The 11,402-nt window shown below is 41.8% G+C and overlaps 1 long non-coding RNA gene across 1 annotated transcript; it reads left to right on the plus strand.

The window, feature by feature from the left end:
• The first annotated feature begins 1,426 nt into the window (after nt 1-1,426).
• On the plus strand, nt 1,427-4,265 carry LOC148142152 (uncharacterized). The gene is made up of 2 exons (XR_015752136.1): nt 1,427-1,544; nt 3,414-4,265. It is a non-coding gene; the product is annotated as an uncharacterized LOC148142152 (long non-coding RNA).
• The last annotated feature ends 7,137 nt before the right edge of the window (nt 4,266-11,402 follow it).

The following is an 11,402-nucleotide window of genomic DNA, read 5'->3' on the forward strand; positions in this document are numbered from 1 at the left end:
ACTGAATCCCAGTTCTTCCAATCAGGCTTTAGATACTTACAGTGGCAGGAATACACAACTGGCAATGTCTGTCTGGTCCAAGTGAATGACCACCACCTAACATCCCCCAGAAAGAAAGCCTTCCCTTCTCACTCACAGCCTCTAGCATCATCATCATGCTGAGAAAAAAAAAACAAGGGGATACTTTGTCTCAGATTCCAGCCCTTTTATCTTCATGCTGTCCCAGGTAAACCAAAAAAAAATTCAGCTGAAAGATTTCAGTATTTCTCCACTGTCCTGTCATAGTAGTGAAATGGCAGTGTCATCCACTTTGTGGTGAATTTGATTTGCACTGGTTTCTTTCTGATGGCTGTTAAATTGCCCATCAAATCTATCTCCATAGCAGTCAGATAAGTTCATTCCTGACCGTTGTTCCACCACTACTGCAGATCCAGTTTCCAGAAATGGTCCCGACTTCTGACTCTCCATGTTCCAAAGCTTCAAGAGTTTCCTCATTATCCTAGGAGTGTCTTGAGAGTACCATAGCCAACATTGCTGAGTTATTTAACCTTAGTTATATATAAATTTCACTCCAACAAACTTCTGCTGATGGAGAAGGTCAGCCTGAATGTGATCCAGCTGCTCCCAACCCAAATCCTCTACCCCTAAGGCGTCTTCTGTGACCATGACCACTCTCTGCGCCACAGAACTGGAGTAATATACAGCCTAGACTGAGTCCCTTGGGTTCATTGTATCTGCGTTGACTCTGTTGTATAATTAGTCCTACTCCCCTGCTCCTGCACCAGTTAAAAACTAAACTTGAAGTATTTATCCAATTTCCTTCTGAAAGTTTTACCAAGTGCATTCCAGATCATAATGACTCACTGCGTAATTCTTTTCCTCATTACTCTGTCAAAGGAAATCAATCATCTTCAATATGTGTACTCTGGTGAGTGACCCTCCTTCCAGTGGAAACAGTTTCTCCAGATAGTCCTTTGATGATTTTAAATCATTTCTATTGAATTTGCTCTTAGCCTTCTCTGCACTAAGGAAAACAACCATGTTGTTGCATGGGCTTCCCCTGTGTCTCTGAACACGGTGTTCATGTCCAACAGAAACTATCAATCATTGGATAACTACCTACTTATTAATGACCAAAGATACACAACAGCTGGACAGAGAAAGACTAGCCCATGGGTTCACAACATTTGGCTGAAGCAGAAACATAGCTCTTAATCCAATGTGCTGATTCCGGAGTGTGACAACAGTGGTTACGAATGATCAGTATTGAAGAGTTAAGCTGGAATCAATGCCAGGGAAGGCATTACTGCAATCAAGTGTCAATGAAAATAAAATGATTCAAAATCAGGGCCTATTCAAACCTGTTGATCATTAACTTGAGAACATCATCCACCCTATAAAATATCCACACTGATTAAAGTGCAGTCTGAGGAGCAGCACTGGAGTTAGAGACAGCAATCAGCTTGGGTCCAAAAATAAACTGCAGCATGAAGCTTGTTCACAGCCTCTTCTGTGTCACAGCCATCCTGGTGCTAATCCATATGGTATGTATCAAACTCTCAACCTCTAATTTCAGTTTTCTCAGTTTGTGTTTTTTTAAAAAATCTCCTTTTCTCAGTATTGTCCACTGCCTGCCCCCATGGTCGTCTTCCTCCCACCAGCCAGTTGCATGACCCACTGCATACCTTTTGGGTGTCTGTCAGCTGGCCACTAATTGTGTGTAAGAGAGTGATGGAGAACCCATAACTGAGTATTTATTGCTATTTGACCATGGAATGAATCACTGATTCCTCTTTGCCCTCCCCTTGAGATGGAGTGACCCTTTTAAATGCAATGACACTAAACAATTACATTAGAAGCAGGCTTAAACCCTAAGCCCTTCTATTCTGAATTAAGAACTTTTGATCCCCTCCCTTTTGAACTGAGGGGCTTGACTGAGAATCAGATACAGCATAGGAACAGACCCTTCAAGTCCAACTTTTTCATGCTGACTGGAGCTTTTTTTATATATTAAAAAGCTAGTCCCATTTGTCAGCACTTGGCCCATATCCCTCTAAGCCTTTTTATTCATAACCAACTTTTTGATGCTGTGATTGTACCAGTCTCTACCACTTCCTCTGGCAGCTCATTCCATACATGCACCACCCTCTGTATGGAAAAATTGTCCCTTTTTATATCTTCCCCTCTCTCCTTAATTGTATGCCCTCTAGCTTGGGACTACTTTTCCCTTGAGGAGGGGAAAGGAAGGAATGTTGTCTATTTAGCCTGTCTTGTACCCCTCATTATCTCAAGTCTCTAAGGTAACCCCTCTGCCTCTGACCCTCCAGGGAAAACAGCCCCAGTCTATTCAGCCTCTAACCCTGGCAACATCCTCCATTTTTTTTTTTCAGAACCTCCTTCATCAGGGAGGTGAGAATTGCACTTGATACTCTGAACCAATGTCATGTACATCTGCAATATTACCTCCCAAACTATATGCAAGCGTAACAAATGCCTTCATTACTATATTTGCCTGTGACTCTACTTTCAAGAAACTATGAACCTGCACTCCAAGGTCTTTGTTCAGCAACACTGCCCCAAGATCTACCATTACATGTATAAGCTTTGCCCTAATTTGCCTTTGCAAAAAATAAATGCTGTACTTCACATTTTATCTAAGTGAAAATTCCATCTGCCCCTCCTTGGTCTGTTGGTTCATCTGACCAAGATCTACTGCTCAATGCTGCAGAAAATACTGCACCCACATGTACTCCAGAATCTATCCAACCCAGACAAACAGGACTAGGTTCCAGTTTTGGTGCACACACATTCTGGATTAACTAATTTTAAACCACCATCTTTTTTTAAAAAAAAATAACTGACTGAGGAGTAGGTGAAAATCTAGACCAGAGGTTTTGGAAGCCTGGAACTGTTCATGAAGCAGCTTCACAAATGGAAGCTCCCCTGGGGGCGGGGAGGGGGAAAGAGAAGGAGGGAGAGACAATCGCTTAACTTGTCACCTATACGATTTTCACTCAACTTCTGCTCCAGTGTCTCAATGCTTAAAAGTGAGGTTTTTGATTCGTAAACAGGCTTTACGAAGTTGAGGTTTTTTTGGAAAAAAAAAATTACCATCACTTTGAGTAAATCTAACGTACGTGAGTAGCGGCACCTTTTTTTTTCTCAAACTTGTTCAGAGCTGTTATTGCAAATCACAGGAAGCAGGTGAGACTTGAACCCGGGTCTCTTGGCTCAGAGGTAGCGACACTACCGCTGTGCCCATAAGAACCCCGAACAACTTGCTTTACATTTGCCCCATTTCATACCAACTGAGGGCGAACTAAATTGGGGGTGGGTGCCATGTGTAGTCTCAATGTCGTTAGGACATGCTACAGTTCACTATTATTCACTGTGATCCGTCCATTACATTGTAGGATATCTCGCCAGTACCAGGTATTAACGCCCGGACACCAACACTTTCCGAGGCTTCATCCCCCGGATCCCAGGCAACACAGCAAACGTCGGGTACCACGATGCCAGTAGGAACCACCAAGTCCGCTAGCTCTAGCGTACTGTACAGCTCGGGAATAAATCTGATTCTGGGACTCCTGCTGGCTTTCTGTCACCGACAACTCTTCTAGACATCAACAAACAGACTGAGGCTCCAGCGGAGGTAACTTCACACTGAGACCACCGATGTTCAGCGGCTTAGGACGGGGACCTCAGTGCTGGCAATGAATCGGCCTGGGGATTTTACTGTGAACTCAATCTAGTTGGGTTTCGGGGTCATTGTAACTTTTGATTCGCGCCACGTCAGTTCGAGATCTCCCTCCTGATAAATTGAAATCCATTGAGCACTTTGTAACACGTTGAGAATTTCTATCTCTTTCCGAATGAATTGCAAACAATCATGTTGGCGGTAGCATCTTCACCGCCCCTTTATCTATAACAAAATAGATGTTCATGAGCAATAATTGAACAGGCTTACTTGTTTTTGTTAACAGCAAATTCAATAGAGCAATAGAAGCCAATCCGTTGGCAGATGGACATGTCAAGCCCAATAAATACTAACTTCATTTGTTTCCACTGAGTTGCTGAGTCTCCCTAGTATCGACGTGAGAGATTACTGCACAATGAACCCGTTCCAATCTTTATTGTTTTAATCTCTCTGTACCTGAGTAATTCTGACCTACCAATTGTAATTTCGCTGGTAAATTTGAACAATCATTGTAAGCGATTGAAGTGGTTAATGATGTGCTGCTGGAATAAAATAGTTGCTTTCCGTCTTCGATTTGTGCTATTTCTCCTTAGGCGCAGCCCCTGGGTGTACAGTAGTTCTATTTCTCGGTGATGTTAGGAAGGAGGTTCAAGGATTTTAACACAGACCACAAAGGAACAGGCGATTATAGACAACAGGTGCAGGAGTAGGCCATTTTGCCCTTAGAGCCTGCACCACCATTCATATTGATCAGTATCCCGTCCCTGCCTTATCTCTATAACCCTTGGTTCCACTATCCTTGAGAGCTCTATCTAACTCTTTCTTAAATGAATCCAGAGACTGGGCCTCCACTGCCCTCTGGGGCAGAGCATTCTACACAGCCACCACTCTCTGGGTGAAGAAGTTTCTCCTCTTCTCTGTCCTAAAATGGTCTACACTGTATTTTTAAGCTGTGTCCTTTGATTTGGCACTCATTCATCAGCGGAAACATGTTTCCTGCCACCAGAATGTCCAAACCTTTTAATAATCTTATGTCTCAATCAGGTCCCCTCTCAGTCTCCTAAACTCAAGGGTATACAAGCCCAGTTGTTTCAGTCTTTCAGTGTAAGGTAATTCTGCCATTCCAGGAAGTGACCTCGTGAACCTACGCTGCACTCCCTCAATAGCCAGAATGTCTTTCCTCAAATTTGGAGACCAGAACTGCACACAGTACTCCAGGTGTGGTCTCACCAGGGCCCTGCACAGTTGCAGAAGAACCTCTTTGCTTCTATACTCAATTCCTCTTGTCATGAAGGCCAGCATGCTATTAGCCTCCTTCACTACCTGCTGTACCTGCATACTTACCTTCATTGACTGGTGTACAAGAACACCCAGATCTCTCTCTACTGCCCCTTCTAACTAAATTGATTCCATTTAGGTAGTAATCTGCCTTCCTGTTCTTGCCACCAAAAGTGAATAACCATACATTTATCCACATTAAACTGCATCTGCCATGCATCTGACCTCTGACCACTCACCTAACTTGTCCAGGTCACCCTGTAATCTCCTAACACCTCATCACATTTCACCCTGCCACCCAGCTTAGTATCATCAGCAAATTTGCTAATGTTATTGCTAATACCATCTTCTATATCATTAACATATATTGTAAAAAGCTGCGGTCCTAGTACTGATCCCTGCAATACCCCACTGGTCACTGCCTGCCATTCCGAAATGGAGCCGTTTATCACTACTCTTTATTTCCTATCAGCCAACCAATGTTCAATCCAAGTTAGTACTTTGTCCCCAATACCATGCGCCCTAATTTTGCTCACAAACCTCCTAAGTGGGACTTTATCAAAAGCTTTCTGAAAGTCCAGGTACACCACATCTACTGGATCTCCCTCGTCCATCTTCAGAGTTAAATCCTCAAAAAATTCCAGAAGATTAGTCAAGCATGATTTCCCCTTCATAAATCCATGCTGACTCTGACCTATCCTGATACTACTATCCAGACTCTGACCTATCCTGTTACTACTATTATAATTCTAAAATCCAGATAGTCTAGCCGCAAATCTGCTGCCTTTATCCTTCTAGGTGATAGAGGATGTAAGTTTTGAAGGAGCCCAGGTGAGTTGCTGCAGTGTATCTTGTAAATGGTAGGCATTGCTTCCACTCAAGGTCAATGGTAAGGTTGAAGCTGCTAAATGGGCTGCCAGTTTAATCAGGTTAATTTGTCCTGTATGAGGTTGAGCTTCGTGAGTGCGGTTGGTGCTCTACTTATCCAGGTCAGTGGAAAGTATTCCTTGCACCCCTGGGCGTGTGCCTCTTTTTTTTTAAGATGGTGGACAGGCTTTGTTAGTCAGCACAGAATTACCTTTTTTCTCTCGGCCATGGTCTGAGAAGGCTGGTCTTTGTTCATTCTCTTGTCAATGGTACCCATTCCAAATTGTTGATTGCTATCTGACTTGTATGATTAAAAGGCTCTTCCCATCCCTTGTGCTATGCACTTAACTCATTGAATTTATTTGCTCTATGCTCTTTGCCCATGGCCTAAGATTTTGAGTTATTACCTTGGAAGTTCAGCTTTTTTAATTAAGATTTTGAACAGTTAGGAACTTTCAGTAGAACCTCCTTTCTGGTCTTACTAATGTTGGTGCCAACATTGATGAGGACAACTGGATGCCTACCCTCCTACTGCAAGTTCCTCTCCAACTCTGAGGAGATGTTCTTAACCCTGGCACTGGGTGTGCAACATAGTCTTTGGGTGCAGTATCTATCCCCCTAATTATACTGTCCCCTTCCACTCCTACCTTCCTGTTGTCTCCGGAATAGTTTCCTCTTCCAAGGTACTGTGGTCAGTTCATGCATCCTCCTTGCAGTCCCCATACTCATCTGCATAGAATCCCCACAGACAGTGGCCTTTCGGCCCATTGAATTTTCACCAACCCTCTAGAGAGCATTCCATCCAGACCCAGCCATCCCTTTTGATATGATAGCTAATGCTGCACAGCTTTGAATTGTGGGATAAAACTGGAGCACCCAGAGGAAACCTTTGCGTATATGGGGAGAATGTGCAAACTCAGTACAAATGGTTGTGCAAGGCTGAAACTGAAGCTGGGTCCTATGGAAAATAAAGAACATGAAAGTATGGGAAGGGTTAAAGCATGAAGACCACTGGCAATCTGTGGTCAATAGAAGGCAGGATGGGATAAGAATAGTGGAATGCTCTGACACCAATTAGCAGAGTAAGGTTAAGGCTGAAACGTCACTATGGTGAGATGAGATAACACAAGTAATAAAGCAAGTTTCTCTGTTAAGTGTTATTATGACAGGATTGGGACAATAAATATTTGGGACATGACATTAAAATATCTAATTAATAGTTAGTAGAGTCAGCTTGAGACAGGAGACTATTATGATAGATATTTAGCTATTCCATCTATTATCACCAATTAGTCTGGAATGGAGGATCACTGTAGCAGAGTTAGCAATAAATATCTAACCGTGACATTAGAATAACATTAAGTAGAATGTACAACTAAAGAGATAATGGGAACTAACATCATTGGTTTATTGTGTAGCTAGAGTGAGGTACTTTGATTAATATAGTTGGACATGCTGATAAGCTAACAGAAACATGATTAAAAAAATGTATAAAAATCCACGGACCCTGAGGTTCGTGGGCATTCGAGAATCTGCTTTCTCAGTGTCATGGTTTTTTGTTTGCAAATAAAAGACCTACTTCTTGAGGAACTCTCTGTGTCTCCTGTTGATTCTCTATATTTTCTCCACAACAATCCCCAGTGCTGTGAGGCAACTGCGCGAACCACCACGCGGCCATGATTCCATCATGGTCTTTGCTTTGGCTCTTCACCTTAACCAAGGTATTAGATACTGGATTTTGTGGTCAACCAGCTGTGACTAATTGAGTAGCATTCTGACCTCCTTGCAGGAGACTGAGTACACAATGCAAAGAAGAGAAAGAGAACAGGACATGACTCTTCAATGATGGCCATCTGGGTTTCTATGGCACTATGTGTCTACAAGTCCCATTGTGCATGAGGTCATATTCCAGGAGGCTTTCTCAACAATGACCTGGCATGAAAAGTTGAGCCTCCTGGGGCACCAGTGTTCAGACAGATCAAAAAGATCATCTTTTTTTGATACATCTTGTGTTGGGGCAATCACCTTCTCCCAGCTAGATCTCAGTAGTCGCCTCCTCTTCCCCACTGTGGCTGGGTAGGAGACTGCTCGTGTAATATCTGGTGCTCTTGATGTTGTCAATATGCTCCCTTTCTTCCTCATTAGGGATGCAACATAGAGTTACATAAGCTGTCCCATGCTGCAGTAAAGTCTTAACAGTACAGAAGATCAAGTGAAGGTGAGCAAAGTGCTGTGAACATAAACCTTCCACATAGGCAGCCTACCATCAATACAGTTTCACTGTTTAAAGGCTTTCAAGCACGTCAATTTCATTGAACGATGATTCCCCACAGAGGGCTTAGCTTGGTGACCCTGTCTGATCCCACACAGCGTGGAAAAGTTATCACTGGTTGGTGCAAAATGCTGGGATAATTCCATATTTATTTGATCCAGTCACAATTCCCGCTCACTGGGATTTTTTGTGTCTTAATCCCCAATTTTGTGTTCATCAGCTAAAATCCTGTTTAACATTGAGGAAAGGAATTCTGAATAATTCCTGCAAACATTGAGGAAACAATGGGATGGAGTAACAGTGAGAAAATGAAGGAAGGTGGAACGGGGGCAGGTAGTGTTGTGGGACAGGATGTTAGTTAAAAGGGAAGCTAAGGAAATGCTGACAGCTAATCGAAAAAGATATGATTAGTGCTTGTATAAGAATAGTAAAAGTAAATGCATAGTTTAAGAGAGGTTAAGGGTGCTCCAACAGGAAGGGTGGCAATGAGGTGATTAGCTGAGGCTCAGTATGTAACACTTTCTCATCTCAAGTCAGAGTTCAAATCAGTCCTTTCAGAGATGAAAGATTCAATGACACTTACTAAAGAAGGTCCTGGAGTCCTCAGCAATATTTATCCCTTAAATAACATCTTCAAAACAGATACTCTGGTCATTGACATATTGCTATTTATTGGACCATGCTATTTATAATCTGGCAGAAAGATTTCCCTGAATTACATCAATGATTATACTTCAAACAGCATCTCATTGGTTGAAAAATGTTTTAGGAGATATGACGCTCTGCCAGATATAAATATGTTGTATTCATTCCTTGTCTCCTATTATGACTCACAAACAATGACAAGATAACAGAGGGTGGTGGAGGTCAGATCCTGTTTAACATAAAGTAGCTAATGTTCTCCTGTTCATAGATTGCCATGTTTATTGCAGCAAGGAATAAAAGTTGTTTAAACAACCTTTGAACTGAATTCTATTTCATCTTGAGTTTGGAAAACTTATAGGTGATGAAGTTGTTGAAATTGATGGTGTGATCAGTTAATCATTAACTCTGATTTGAGTTGAGAGCCTTACATTCAGCACATACTCTGTTATGTATGATGCCCAGTCATTGTGTTGATGCATTGATTCAGATTAAAATGAGACATTTTGGTGAGGCACTAAGCATCAAATTGTAGGGGAAAGGATTGGTAAAGATGGTAACTCAACTCAAATGATAATTAATGTCAAAGTTACTGTATATCTCAAGTCCAATTAGACTTGGTTAAATGGATACAATCTGAGACTCCCATTTTAATGAATGGTGTGGTGGAAGTGGGTAGGTGTTGGCCAGTAATTCATTTCTGAAAAGAACCCTGAAGCAATCAGCCCAATTCATTCAAACCTGAAAGGTTTGTCCAAATTGGCTGGGCCCTCATTTCCATACATTTTCTTCAATCTGATCCTACCTGGATCAGCAATCTGGAAGGCAAGCTGAAGCAGGAATATAGTGGTTGGAAGCTGCAGCACAGCTCATACTAACAACTGTCAGGTGGGTGATAAAGGGAAGGAGACTGTAGAAATCTAGGCTGAAGCTTGCCCTATGCAGCCAATAGGAAACATCATTGCACCTTGTTGAGTTCTGCTGGGTCATCAAATAGATTAATTGAAATAAAGCCCTAGGACCATGAGTCCTTTAGCCATTCACTCCTCCTCTGGACACATCTTTTATTTTTACATATGTCCCAACTCTCTTGATCTTGCATTTCCAGCTCCTTCTTTTGCCATTTAATCTCATCTGACTTCCACCCTATCACTAACTTAACTTTTTTTTTAATTTTAAGATCATAAGAAATAGGTATAGGGTTGGCCATTCAACCCCATGAGGCTGCTTTGCCATTCAATAGAATCAGGGGTGATCCAATACTCTTCATGTCCACATCCCACCTCCTTTCAGTTGCTTAAAACCACTTTTTTTCTCAACTTGTCCCAATTCTGATGAAAGATCATTGGCCCGAAATGTTAATTCATTTCTTCTGTTCATAGGTTCTGCCTGACCGGCTGAGTTTTCCAATCATTCCTGCTTTTCCTTTCAGAGATACTACAGGATATTGCCTTTTTATTTGTGGTAAATCCTCATGTTTGCTGATTTCCCAGGTCAATTGGAGAGTGAATAAAATCCTGACCAACCAATTATTCTTGACTACTAGTTGAATGGCCTTTAACTCAACTTCACTATTTTCACAATTCACAATAAAAATTTAACAAATAAAAAAACTATGTAGAGGCTGGTTCCATGATATCTCTCTGGGCTTCTTTTTTCACAGCAAATTCCTTGGGATTAATTTTTAATTCCTAGAGACCATAAAACAATCCTGGAGGTTTGGCATATCCATTTGAAGTTACAGGAATTAAAGGGTGAGCAACTTTTTAAAGAATGTGTTTGTAGGATGAGGGTGTCACAGGCTAGGCCAGCATTTATTGTCCAATCCTAATTGCCCAGAGGACAGTTAAGAATCAACCACATTGTTGTGGGTCTGGAGTCACATGTAGGCCAGACCAGGTAAGGATGGCAGTTTCCTGCCCTAAAAGGCATTAATAAACCAAATGGGTTTTTCCCCAACAATCGGCAACAGATTCGTGGTCATCGTTAGACTCTTAATTCCAGATTTTTATTGAATTCATGGTCCAGCATCTGCTGTGGTGGGATTTGAGCCCTGGTCACCGCAACATTATCTGGGTCTCTGAAATAACAGTCCATACCACTGGGCCATCACCTCCCCCTTAATTTACGTGAATTAAAATTGACTCGGGGCAGAAATAAGAAAGTGAAAAATAAAAAAGAGACATCAATGCAATCCATGTCCATTTGCAGCATAATCTGGACAATATTCAGTCTTGGGTTGATATTCATGCTTTGCATATGCCAGACATCATCATGTGCAACAAGAGACAATGTAACCTTCTCCTTTTTATTTTCAATGGCATTTCTATCTCTGAATTCCTGACAATCAATATCTTTCAGATTATCACTGATCATAATCCAAACCTGGATCAAAAATATAATTACTGAAGGTTCAAGAAAGTTATAGGCTGGGAATTCTGTAGCAAGTAACTCATCTTCTGACTCCCCAAAACCAATCTCCCATCTACAAGGTGCAACTCAATAGTATATTGGAAAAAATCTGGATGAGCACTGCTCCAATAGTTCTCAAGAAGGTTGATGTCATCCAGGATAAAGTGTTTCATTTGATTGACACCCCATCCATTGTTTTAAATATTCCCACCCTGCACCATGGGCATACAGTGG

This window comes from Chiloscyllium plagiosum, unplaced genomic scaffold (assembly GCF_037043375.1).
Source record: "Chiloscyllium plagiosum isolate Xiang-an unplaced genomic scaffold, Cpla_swu_hap1 HiC_scaffold_30, whole genome shotgun sequence".
NCBI classification, from domain to species: Eukaryota; Metazoa; Chordata; class Chondrichthyes; order Orectolobiformes; family Hemiscylliidae; genus Chiloscyllium; species Chiloscyllium plagiosum.